The sequence below is a fragment of the Hemiscyllium ocellatum genome, unplaced genomic scaffold (genome assembly GCF_020745735.1).
Source record: "Hemiscyllium ocellatum isolate sHemOce1 unplaced genomic scaffold, sHemOce1.pat.X.cur. scaffold_96_pat_ctg1, whole genome shotgun sequence".
NCBI classification, from domain to species: Eukaryota; Metazoa; Chordata; class Chondrichthyes; order Orectolobiformes; family Hemiscylliidae; genus Hemiscyllium; species Hemiscyllium ocellatum.
The window spans coordinates 814,639-828,150 of NW_026869333.1; the positions used below are offsets into that span (position 1 = coordinate 814,639).

General features: G+C 43.9%; 2 non-coding genes across 2 annotated transcripts; both read right to left on the minus strand.

The window, feature by feature from the left end:
- Positions 1 to 1,493: 1,493 nt before the first annotated feature.
- trnal-aag (transfer RNA leucine (anticodon AAG)) lies at positions 1,494 to 1,575 on the minus strand. The gene has a single exon. It is a non-coding gene; the product is annotated as a tRNA-Leu (tRNA).
- Positions 1,576 to 4,408: 2,833 nt separating this feature from the next.
- On the minus strand, positions 4,409 to 4,490 carry trnal-aag (transfer RNA leucine (anticodon AAG)). Its single transcript has one exon. It is a non-coding gene; the product is annotated as a tRNA-Leu (tRNA).
- Between the last annotated feature and the right edge of the window lie 9,022 nt (positions 4,491 to 13,512).

Here is a 13,512-nt window from a genome sequence, read left to right on the forward strand (position 1 = left end):
TGACACCAGCGCATCACCTTCTTCCCTGTCTTTGAACCGGGCCGCCTCAGCAAGGAATGCAAATGCAGTATTGCTCTTCGTGGAAGGATCGGTAACTACACTCTCAAACTGAATGGCACATGATCAGAAGCAGTTTGTAGAATATCTTTACAATGCTCTGCACAGTAATCAAATGGAAATGCATTGCATTTCACGACGAGAGCAGATTTGTTCAAGCAAATTCGAAGGCAGGTTTGCAGATGGGAAAGCAAGCAGGAAAGCTCCGTTCTTGTCCATGTAAAAGGCTGCAGATGAAGAACAAAACAGTTTCGACCGCGGGAACCTATCTTGCGGAAGCTGAACGTGCTGATCACTATGCTACAGAAACAAGCCCACAGCCGCCCCTGCTGCAGCTCAGTGGTATCCGACACTGAAAGTTGAAGACATTCTACCTTTCACCTTTCTGTTTCCAAATGCTCGTTGTTTCATGGGAGTTGTTTAATTTTGGCTGTGTGGTATGCATGGACGAGATACACCGAAGTATCTGTTTTCACCCGGTGTAGCCCAATAACGTTGTGTTGCTTACACCGGCTTTAAAAGGATAACTTTTTAGCCGAGCTGGTCGTCGCAGTCTGTGGCACAATCTTTAGTCTGTTCGACTGCTCACTGGAAAGGTAGTATTGTGAAACACTGCAGAAACGAAGGACTTCCTTACTTTTGCTCCGACTGACCATACTCTGTGAAATTTTCCCAGATTCTCAGTTGAGGAGTTTTTGCAGCTGGAAATTATCTCAGAAAGCCTGTTAATTCGTAATGTATTGAACGAATCGCAAAACAGAAAACATTTGACACGCAACAGAAACAAAACTGGCAAACCAAATGCATTTTCAGATACAGTGAGCATGAATGCTAAACGTGAGACACTCCGAGCGCATGAGCCATAAAGTAATCTCACAACTAACATCAGGGCAATTCCAAACTACTCTTTCAATGATACTTGAGCCTCAGTGCACCACCATATCTCAGACAATGCTGAAAAGAGAGAAAGAAAGAACATAATAAGAATAAGCCACAAAAAGTGAATTTCACCAATTACAGTCTCGATTAGATCACCTTTCCCTTCCGGTGTTTCCGGGACGGAAACGAAGGAAATTGGAGAAATTCAATAACATACGACATCAAAATTCATCGGAACGATTTTCCCATTCGTCAGAAAGCCTAGTAACGATGAATCGACTCACCGCAGGACTTTGTTTCACAACAGCGATGAAATAGCAGTCTCCATTCGGTTCCAGTAAAATCTCAACATGCTTGGAACATAAAGCAACAGTAGAGCTGTTTGCAATTTTCCACGCGGGAGGCGAAGACGATCAAGACAGCATAGCCAATTTGGCACTTTCCCACTACACATTTAATTCCCCGAGAAGCAAATCAAATTGTTTTGTGAACAGAAGTACAGCGGGAATGGAAACAGCATTTTAACAAGCTGTGTCGTTGCAACTGATCAGTAGAAATGGCAGTGGTGGGATTCGAACCCACGCCCCTGTCGAGACTGGAGCCTTAATCCAGCGCCTTAGACCGCTCGGCCACACTACCAACGGCCGCCCAATTTTCTTGCATTTCCAATTGAGCTCCTGCATGACAACAGATGGAAAGTCACGTGAAATGGGTTCCATGATTCCTCTCCGACTCGCACGGCTGCTTGGATGTGCCGGCTACAATATCAATTTCGCAACAAATAATGATAGCTCATCAATCCGGATAAAAATCAATGGTAAGCTGAGGCTATCTTCTCAGACTCTTTTCAGCTACAAATGTATCTGTGAGTGCGTGAGCAAACATGTTCGCTTATGATTTGGTCAAATAACCATGAACTGCTTGACATTACTGCAATTTCGATTCTTGCTTTGCTAAATGATTTCACCCATTGCTCGAAACAGGACAACTTTCACGTTTACACGGAACATGAAACACACCGGACTACAGGGAAAATGCACAAAGCTGAGCAGGCCGTGTTCCACATCATACCGTGCAGCATAGTTTCAGTCACTGTGTCTGTTTTGCAGAATAAGAGTCCCAAAGAATGTTCTCCAGCCTAAAAGCGGAGGTAGCATTACAATCCGAGAACGACCGATCACAGTGTGAGGATGCTCTGACCTCGGGGCCAGTTCGAGATGCCACTTTCCTTGCCTTTTACATAAACCGTGCAATTGGCTGCAGGGATGTTCACACCTGGACATGAGCCACATCGATACAACTGAGTTGGAAACCTGCGTGGGAATCAACGAGAAGCGACTCAATAAATCTTGCTAAATTCCATGGTGCTTATTAGAAATGCAGTTTCTGTTCACCTCAATTTAAAAGGCAGTTTTTGAACATAGTAACTGAAATCAAAAGCTAATTATCTCACCCCACCTCCACTCCGGGAGAGGTGCTAACTGCACTTGATTGCTTTTTGTTCTCGATGTGAAGAGCTCTCACGCCTGAGTCACCTTCACGCCTCTTGTTGCTGAGTGACTCAAAAAGAAGGAGTTTCACCAGAGCTGCAACTGCCTCACTTTCCCAGTCGCTCTCCCCGTTGACATTTTCCTGCTCATCAGTGATTTAAAGAAAACCAAAAGGATGCGATGTTATTCTGCAGCCTCTTTGTCGATTCCTCCGTTTAAATTCCAACATGGCTTAGATCTCGGGGCGCACCTTAATACTAGCTTTGAAAGCACAGGTCCAGAGCTTCCTCTGAGAGTGCAATTTCTTTCATTGCTGTTGCTGATTGAATGAGCCACTAACGTGCGAACTGCTCCAAAACATGATTCAGGACCTCTGCTGCCAATTCTCGCACTTTGAATAACGACAGACAGCTTCCAAATGAGGCCTTTCAGATACGACTTTGGGGTACATTTGGCAGACAGAATAGTTCAGGAATCCGTGGTGCACTGTGACACCAGCGCATCACCTTCTTCCCTGTCTTTGAACCGGGCCGCCTCAGCAAGGAATGCAAATGCAGTATTGCTCTTCGTGGAAGGATCGGTAACTACACTCTCAAACTGAATGGCACATGATCAGAAGCAGTTTGTAGAATATCTTTACAATGCTCTGCACAGTAATCAAATGGAAATGCATTGCATTTCACGACGAGAGCAGATTTGTTCAAGCAAATTCGAAGGCAGGTTTGCAGATGGGAAAGCAAGCAGGAAAGCTCCGTTCTTGTCCATGTAAAAGGCTGCAGATGAAGAACAAAACAGTTTCGACCGCGGGAACCTATCTTGCGGAAGGTGAACGTGCTGATCACTATGCTACAGAAACAAGCCCACAGCCGCCCCTGCTGCAGCTCAGTGGTATCCGACACTGAAAGTTGAAGACATTCTACCTTTCACCTTTCTGTTTCCAAATGCTCGTTGTTTCATGGGAGTTGTTTAATTTTGGCTGTGTGGTATGCATGGACGAGATACACCGAAGTATCTGTTTTCACCCGGTGTAGCCCAATAACGTTGTGTTGCTTACACCGGCTTTAAAAGGATAACTTTTTAGCCGAGCTGGTCGTCGCAGTCTGTGGCACAATCTTTAGTCTGTTCGACTGCTCACTGGAAAGGTAGTATTGTGAAACACTGCAGAAACGAAGGACTTCCTTACTTTTGCTCCGACTGACCATACTCTGTGAAATTTTCCCAGATTCTCAGTTGAGGAGTTTTTGCAGCTGGAAATTATCTCAGAAAGCCTGTTAATTCGTAATGTATTGAACGAATCGCAAAACAGAAAACATTTGACACGCAACAGAAACAAAACTGGCAAACCAAATGCATTTTCAGATACAGTGAGCATGAATGCTAAACGTGAGACACTCCGAGCGCATGAGCCATAAAGTAATCTCACAACTAACATCAGGGCAATTCCAAACTACTCTTTCAATGATACTTGAGCCTCAGTGCACCACCATATCCCAGACAATGCTGAAAAGAGAGAAAGAAAGAACATAATAAGAATAGGCCACAAAAAGTGAATTTCACCAATCACAGTCTCGATTAGATCACCTTTCCCTTCCGGTGTCTCCGGGACGGAAACGAAGGAAATTGGAGAAATTCAATAACATACGACATCAAAATTCATCGGAACGATTTTCCCATTCGTCAGAAAGCCTAGTAACGATGAATCGACTCACCGCAGGACTTTGTTTTACAACAGCGATGAAATAGCAGTCTCCATTCGGTTCCAGTAAAATCTCAACATGCTTGGAACATAAAGCAACAGTAGAGCTGTTTGCAATTTTCCACGCGGGAGGCGAAGACGATCAAGACAGCATAGCCAATTTGGCACTTTCCCACTACACATTTAATTCCCCGGGAAGCAAATCAAATTGTTTTGTGAACAGAAGTACAGCGGGAATGGAAACAGCATTTTAACAAGCTGTGTCGTTGCAACTGATCAGTAGAAATGGCAGTGGTGGGATTCGAACCCACGCCCCTGTCGAGACTGGAGCCTTAATCCAGCGCCTTAGACCGCTCGGCCACACTACCAACGGCCGCCCAATTTTCTTGCATTTCCAATTGAGCTCCTGCATGACAACAGATGGAAAGTCATTCACTTATCTTTCACCTTTCTGTTTCCAACAGCTCATTGTTGTCCAGGGTAATTGACATCTTGAAAAAGCTAAAACAAATGACAGTTGAAATTGGTGACAAAATTGAGCCAAGGATGTCGTCAATGTTTGGTCTATAGGGTGAGGTGGAACAGGCTGGACATCTTTCCCGACAGCATAACGGCTGCGACATGATTTTATGGAAGGGTTGTAAACTGAGTATTTTCGTGTTTTACCCAAGCTGGGGTGAGTTGAAAACTCGAGAGCATAGGTTTACGGTGAGTGATCTGAAATTGACAAAGGACCTGAGGCACATTTCCCACACACAAGGTTGTGCGTGTATGAAATGAGCTACCAGAGGGAGTGGAGTAGGCTATTGCACTTAAGAAAATTGCAATGGTAATCGAATGAGTTTCTGGATAGGATGGGTTTAGAGGGATTGAGGCCAAATGCTGGGGAACGGGACTTGTTTAATTTTGGTTATATGGCGAGCATGGATGAGATACACTGAAGTATCTGTTTCCACGCGGTGTTCCCCAATAACATTGTGTTGCTTACACCGGTTTTAAAGAATTACCATCATAGCAGCAGGGACACTTGGCAATGTTGGTTGGTTTTGTGATTGAAAGTCTTTGTCCAGCGGGTGTGCCACAGGGATCTGTGCATTATGGGCATTAATTGCTCGGATGTGAATGCAGAAGGTATCATTATTGGTTTGCAAATGACAGGAAAGGTGAGGGTGTTGTCCACAGTGTGAGGATGGTCTCAGGCTCCAGTCTGAAGGTTGAGTCTGAGACAGAATTTCAAGAGAGTAATTTCAATTAATAAGCAGGCAAGAGCACAGCAGGCATTAAGGGAAAACTATCAATTAAACTGCATTACCTCAATGTAAAAGACTTGAAAAGTAAGGCAGATGAACACTCGGTTGGATGGGATCATGGGAATGGTAAATCACAGGAGTTACAGAAACACAGCTGAATGAGGGCCTCGACAGGCAGCTCAAAATTCCAGGGCACAGATGCTATAGGAAGGATAGAATGGGAAGCAAGAGAGGAGGGGAATTGGTGATTTTGATCAGTGAAAACATCACTGCAACACTTAGAGAGCATATTACTCGAGAACTGCCAGCGAAGCTTTATTCATGGAACTGAGAAATATGGCTGGATGATCAGTTTGATATGACGGTAGTACAGGTCCGCAGTAGTCAGCGGGAAATTGAACAGCAAATACGTCGGAGATCTCAGATATCTGTAAGAATGATAGGGTGGTAATGGTCGGGGATTTTAATTTTCTCAACCTCGACTTCCTGCAGCAAGGTAGGGGTTGCGCACCTCGATATTTGCTGTGGGGAAAAAGGGGAATCCAGGAGAAAACAGTACAAGGAGCGCACTGTCACAGCAATGCCCCACCCACCCCCTTTCCACGGTCACCTTCTGCCCCAAGTGTAACAGAGTCTGTGGAAGGCCCAATTGGTCTGTACACCCACCAACAGATTCCCCTGAGAATGGGAGAGAATCAGCCTTGTCTGTGACCCATTACCAATGAGATGGTGAGATAGAAAGATTGAATCCATTCACTATTATCCCAGTGCATTTGTTACAAATTCCAATAATTCCCTGTTAATGCAGTGTCTAAAACTGGAATGCTTATAAGGGGCCCTGAACACCTGTCCGTCCAGTCCTATGTTCTGATCCTTATTACCCAGAATTTGGTCTCCGACTGTTTGATAATCTGAAGCCACATATTGTCTTAGCCATCTATTGCAATCTCTAATGGTGAGAGTTCCCCGTTCTGCTTTCCATTCTGCCTGACCTTCCACAATGTTGTGTCCTGTGAATATTAATACCTCACCTTTTTTTTCACCTTGTTACCGTGTCTCCGTGATGGTGATTAGATAGAAATCACAAGTCACACGAGCAAATTCCTTATTGCAAATGCTTCATGCACTCAAATTAAGAAGCATTAATTTACTTTAAAAATCACAATTTCCTGTTACAAACTTATCTGTTGATGTACAATTTTACTTAAACTCAGTGTCTTCCTGTTTCTTTCTGTTTCTCCTCAGTCACATCCCCAAGTTTCAATATTTCAACATTTCTCTATGGAATTGGGAATTTCCTTTCAGCTGAGCCCTGTCCCTTCTTTTCTGTGTCAGTTTAAAGCACTCTACATAATCCCGGTCATATGATTGACCAGGTCCCAGCGCTGTACCATCCCTGTAAAATAGCTGACTCCGCTCTGAGTACTGGTAGCAGTGCTCACTGCAGCAGAACCACTTCTTTTGACACCATGGTTTCATCCTGATACCTTCCTGCGCTCTAATGATATCACTCATTAACTCTCCATGTGGTATGCCTCAATGTCTAACTGCTGCCTCTGTCAATGCCTTTCGCTTTTACAGCTGGTCTAAGATCCTGAGATAACAGAATTCTTCACTCCAGAGAGAGGAGGCAGCAGAAGTCTGGGACGGAGACTGGCTTTCTCTAGATCTCTGTTGGACTCAGTGCTCCTCTACATGAGTAATCCTCACTGCATCATTCTAATTACCCATTCTGTCTGTTTCTCTGTCTCCTGCAGATACTCAGGATATTCCAACTCCTGTCTCATCCATCACCACATTGAAGATGGTTGGTCAGCCAGAGAGAGATCGAGAGGCAGGTCTAAAGCCTTTAGTAAATTCTGCAACCAGTAAAGTCACTCACAGTAAACAGCACAGGGAGAAGTTAGTGGCCTCTAACTTTCGACCCGGAAGACAACACTCAGATATAATGCTGATCACTACAAATCTTTCTACCTTTCACATCCTCCCCTTATGACTACAATAGTCATTTCCATTACCTTCATGTGCTGCCCTAATTCTGTCTGTGACTCTCACCATGTCCCACCCCTACAGCCCACCATTTTTCTGAATATCCTCCTTCAAACGTTCCCTATCGATGTCACCTGTTCCAGCCTCCACAATTCTCCTTATCATTGGAAAAAACCTTCCATTCAAAGCTGATCAAATATCCTCTAACTCTCCTGATCGATCTAACTACTTTTAGTTGTGAAACTCTCATTATTTCTGCAAAATACTATCCAATAGGATTTAAAGCCCTCCCTGCCGTTGCATGGTCCTCCCATCCATACAACAGTCCCTGTCTTTGTAACATTGTCCTGCATCTTTCAACCTCCTGTTTGCTGAATCCTCTTCAGCCACTGCAATTTCTCTTTTTCTGTCACTTTCCCCTCCTCTTCGAAACCGCCATCTATTTAATACCACGCAGTCTCTGCAGCCCTCCCTATTTCTAATCACCAACTGCCTCTACAACCCTCCCTACATCCTTTCCCACTTCCAGCCCCTTCAGCACCTTATATAAATGCAAACACCCCATTCGCCAAGGCTACTCCAGGTCCGACAATATCTGTCAGAATCTGAAGTCCACACTCACTCTAACCTGCAATTCTCTCTCTAATCCATTAACATCTGCAGCCACCACTGCTGTGTGTACTTTTCTTCAGTCCTGCAGTCCCATTAAGCTTCACAAGCTTGCATTAACTAAAGCCTGTGTATCTTAGTAATGTCCTAAAAACTTTCATGTCTCTGTAAACTGCTCCAAATTATCCACTATCTCCATAAACATCTACAGTTCATAAAGCTGTCCCCTTCTGTATAACCTCTTCCAGTCCTGTCAACAGCCCCAATCTATGGTGACCCTTTAATGTTCCCTTGTTGTGTAATCACTTTAAGACCCTGACGAATTCCTGATCTTATCACCAACTGCAATCTTTGTGACTGTCCAGTTCCAATAAGACTCACTTTCAGTGCCAACTCATCCAGTTTCTACATCCATCTATAATCTCCTTATCCTCCTCCAATTCTTTGATGCTAATTAAATTAAATTTCACCATCTTTCCCTCCACCCTCCCGACCACAGGAAACTCTTTCAGCTTGTGCAACACTCCCCATCTGTGTATCTGTCTCCAACCCAGCAACCTGGCATTCTCCCTTGCCTTTCTATCTATGTCGTCTCCAGGACCCAGAGGCCCTCTTGTATCTGTAAGCATCTTCAGTCATTACAACCTGCCATATCTCTGTTAGTATACACGGTTCTCTTCTCCCTGAAACACCCCCTGTCTCTACCTCTCAGTCTGCCTGCCTCTCCCTACATCCATACCTATCCCTATCTCCAGAATGGAATCCAACTCCCTCTATCACTGTAAATTCCTCCAATCACCAAACACCTTTGTCCCATTGACATTCTTGACCAGATGTAACTCTGTTTAACTCTAGCATCCTCGAGCCCCTGTAAGCCTCCCTAAATCTGTAACCTCTTCTCATCTGTTCAGCCCCCCAGTACTGAGGAATGACTCTCTGCATTCGCCAAAAGGCAGATGGAATGACAGTGAACAGACGTAATGGAACCGTCATTCCGGAGATGTAGCTGCAGAATGACCATTGCTGGGAAGGGAATATTGAAGGGTTTTTGGGATCTCGGCAGGCTAGGCAAAAAGCCAGCAAGTTGTGAAGAAAGAATGAGATTAATGCATTAATGAGACAGTCATGTGGATCTGAAGATCAAATGTTGGAATCTATTTGGGTGGAGCTGAGAATAAACAAGCAGCAGCAGCCCTTATCAGAAATTCTTTTATAGGCACCAGGCACTGATGGTAATGTCAATATGGTTACGGTCAGGTTACTGAATATACTTGTAGCAAGGGCAGTACAGTAACTGTGTGACAGTGGTCTCCATCCCGACTAGATATCAGGGCTGTATCGGATAGAATCCAGGATTACACATGAGATGTTTTTCTATAAGATCATATCAAGGAGCCAGCCACAAAATTGTCTATTGTAGATTAAATGCAATGTAATTATAAATATCTCATAATCTCATTATAAAGGAGTTTTGTGAGCAGTGACCCACAATGTTATAATGTAGATATGGTGTCTGAGTTATGACCATGAGATGTACGAGTATGGGCGGTCCTCTAAGCAGAAATGTGTGTGAAGTTTTGAAGTGGCTTTTACACAGAAACATGAACAGGCAGAGAATAGAGGGATATGGATCATCTGCAGGCAGGTGGTATATATCGAGAACAGCACCATGGACAAGCACAGCCATGGTGGGCCGAAGGGTCTATAGCTGTGCAGTACTGTTCTATTTTCTAACTTCCCAGCATCTACCATGTCAACGCCCTTCAGAATCTTGGAAGTTACATTCAATTCCTGTCTCATTTTTCTAAACATCAATGGGTTCAACCTCAATCTCCTTCACCTCTTCCCATTTGAAAGTTCATCCATTCTCAGGATTAGCCGAGTTACCCTTCTGTGGCCTGCCTCCGTTGGAAGAATATCTTTCCTTCGGGCACTCATGCCGTTCATAATATTGTAGGTGTGGTCTGACTCGTATCTTGTATAGTTTTTGCAAGACAACATTCCCTTTGTAATAAGTGGCCGCATTGTATTTGCCTTCTCTAATACCTGCTGAGCCTGGGAGCTACCTTTTTCAGATTGACAAACAAGAACTCCGTCAACCCATTCTGCTGTCAGTCTGAAACCAAATCGTGTTAGCCTGACAGCATGCTGATATACTTTAGAAAGGATATGTGAATAAACAATAATTGGACCCTTAGAAACACATTTTGTAAAATAAAATGTGTTTTTGAACCAGTTGGACTTTATTTGTTGTTGTAAATATAAATGGCAGAATAGATAAGGGTGTAGGTGGGGCGTGTTGTTATGGGGGATACGTTCTATGTGAATTTTCAGAAGCCTTTATGTAAGTTTCAGTAAGGGCTGAGGGGTAACTTGTTCAAGGATAGTGCCCATTAAATATAAATAAGATCTTCTATGTGTAGAAACAGAGGATTTGGATGCGATATTAACCAAAATAAATCTTGTGGAGAAAGACATGGAAGCTCAGGAACTTTGGGAAATAATAGTGATACCTTGGAAAGAATCATCAACAGAGAATATAAAGTGCTGGAATCTTAAAACAAATAAAGTTAGATCCATCCTCAGTAGCTCCTTAGGTCGAACCTAGATTTTTTTTTGTGGGAAGCGAGGGAAGAGATTGCAGTGTCCCTAACAAAGATAGTTATATTTTCAACAGACACAGTGAGGTGTCGGAAGACTGCAGGGCGGCTAATGCTGTTTCATCACTTAAAGGTTGCAGAGAAAAGCCAGGAAATTACAGCCCCGTGAGCCCAATGATGGGGAACTTGTTGGAGGAGATTCTGATAGAAAGGAGCGACGCATATTTAGAAGGCAAGGGTTGATTCAAGATGGTCAGCATGGCTTTGTGAGTGGGAAACCGTGTTTCACAAACCGGAGTGACACTTTGAGGAGGTGGCCAAAGATGGATGAAGGCAGAGCAGTGAACATTGTCCAAATGGTCTTTAGTGACATATTTAACACTGTTCGAAGGGATGTAGACTATCTAGTCAAGATGAACAAGGAAGCTTATTTAAGGTTGACGAAGCAAGGACAGACAGGGCTTTGTAGAGTTACGTGGAGAAACATCGTGGCTCATAGGTCCAGAGACCCGATTTTGATTCCAGCCTCAGGTAACTGTCTGTCTGGAGTTTGCACATTCTCCCCATGTCTGTGTGGATTTCCTCCAGGTGCTCCGGTTTTCACCCACAGTGCAAAGATGTGCAGGTTGGGTGACTCAGCCATGGTAAATTACCCATAGTGTTCACGAATGTGTAGGTTTGGTGCATTAGTCAGGGCAAATGGGGAGTAATGGGGTGGGGGAATATTTCTGAGTGGGATACGCTTTAGAGTAAGCGTATAGAATTGTTGGGCCAAATGGCCTGTTTCCACACTGTAGGGATTCTTTGAAGGTAGCTAGAAAGGAACTAAGAATTGACTTAGGACAGCTACAAGGGGGCATTACAAAACATTAAGCAAGGTTTACGGAAAACACTAAGGCATTCTCCACTTATGTGAGGAATAAGAGGATGGCCAGATTGAGTGTAGGGCCGGTCAGGCATAGTGGAGGGAACTTGTGTCTGGAGGCAGAGGAGATGGGGAGGTCCTTAATGAATACTATGCCTCAGTAGCCACTACTGTGAGGGACCTTGTTGTTTGTGAGAACAGCGTGAAAAGAACTAATGTATGTCAACAGGTTGACGTTAAGAATGCGTATTTGCTGAGAATTATGTAAAACATAAGGATAGATAAATCCTCTGGGCCAGACGGGATGTTTCCAAAGTTACTGCAGGTAGCGAGGGAAGAGATTTTTGTGCGGTTGGTGAGGACCATTCCACTTCCTGTCCACTGGTGTCGTACCAGAAGATTGGAGGATGGCAAATGTCATTACCTTGTTTGAGACAGGCAATATAATTAATCCTGGGAATTACAGACCATTTAGTCTTATGTCTGTGGTGGGCTGATTATTGGAGATGCCTCTGAGAGACAGGATTTATAATTCCTTGGAAAACCATAGTTTGATTAGAGATGGTCAGCATGGTTGTGTAAGGGGCAGATCATGCCTTACAAATCTTATTGAATCCTTTGAGAATGTGACAAAACACGTTAATGGCTCATTCAGAAAGTACGGAAGCATGGGTTACAGGGAAACCTGCCATCCTGGACACTGAATTCCTGGCCCATAGAAAACAGAGGGCGATAACAGATCGAAATCACTCAGATGCAGGTCGGTAACCAGTGGTGTTGTGCAGGGATCGGTTTTAGAACCTTGCTTTTTGTCATTTTTTTTAAATGACTTGGAAGTGGGTGTGGAAGACTGGGTTAATAAGTTTGTCAATGCCAAGAGGTTGCTGGTGTGGTGTATAGTGTGGAGGGGTGTTGTAGGCTACAACGGGACATTGACAGGATGCAGAGCTGGGCTGAGAAGTGGCAGATGGAGTTCAACCTCGAAAAATGTGAAGTGATTCATTTTGGAAGGTCGAAAACGAATGCAGAATGCAGGGATAAAGGCAGGACATTTGGCAATGTGGAGGAACAGATAGACATTGGGGTAGACATCTAGAGATCCCACCAAAGTTGCCACACAAGCTGATAGGAATGTTAAAAAGGAATATGTTGTGTTGGCTTTCATTAGCTTAGTTTTAAAGCTGTGAGGTTATGCTGCACCTCTGTGTAGCCCTGGTTTTACCCCACCTGGAATATTGTGTTCAGTGCTGGTCCCCTCATAACAGGAAGGATGTGGAAGCTTTATAGATGGTAAAGAGGAGATTTACCAGGATGCTGCCTGGACTGGAGTACATGTCTTATGAAGAAAGGTTGAGGGAACGAAGGCTTTTCTCATTGGAGTGAAAAAGGGTGAGGGGGTCTTGGAGGAGGTGAACAAGACGATGAGAGGTACAGAGAGAGTGAATAGTGAGATGTTATTTTTCCCCGTGGCAGAAAATGGCTATCACAAGATGGTAGAATTTTAAGTGAATTGAGGATGGTTAAGGGGATATTTCAGAGGTAGGTTCTTTGCACAGAGGGATTTGGATGGGTGGAATGCACTGCCAGTGGTGGAAGTAAAATCGAAAATTATATACATTTGGGACATTTAATAGGCTCTTGGATAGTCACAAGGATGTCATTAAATCAGCAGTTTGCAGGTTAGTTTGATCTTGCAGTCGGATTACAGGTTGATATGACATCATGGCCGAAGGGACATGTACTGCACTCTTCTGTGTTCTACGTTCCATATGGTAAACTGGGTAATAAGCTCAGATCAATGTAAAAGGATATGGCATTCAGGAGAAGGTAGTGAACTGGATACAAAATTGGCTTGATGGTAGGAGACAGAAGGGGGTGGGAAACGTATTGTTTTTCTGACTGGAAGCATGTGACTTGCAGTGTCGTGGTTGCAGAGTTGTTTGTCATTTGGATACATGGTTTGGATAGGAGTATTGGTTCCTGGTAAGTAAGGTTTTTTGGGTGACACTGAAATTGGTGACACAGCGAAGAACCAACAGGATGAACAGGACTGATGGCATAGTGGGCTGAAAAATAG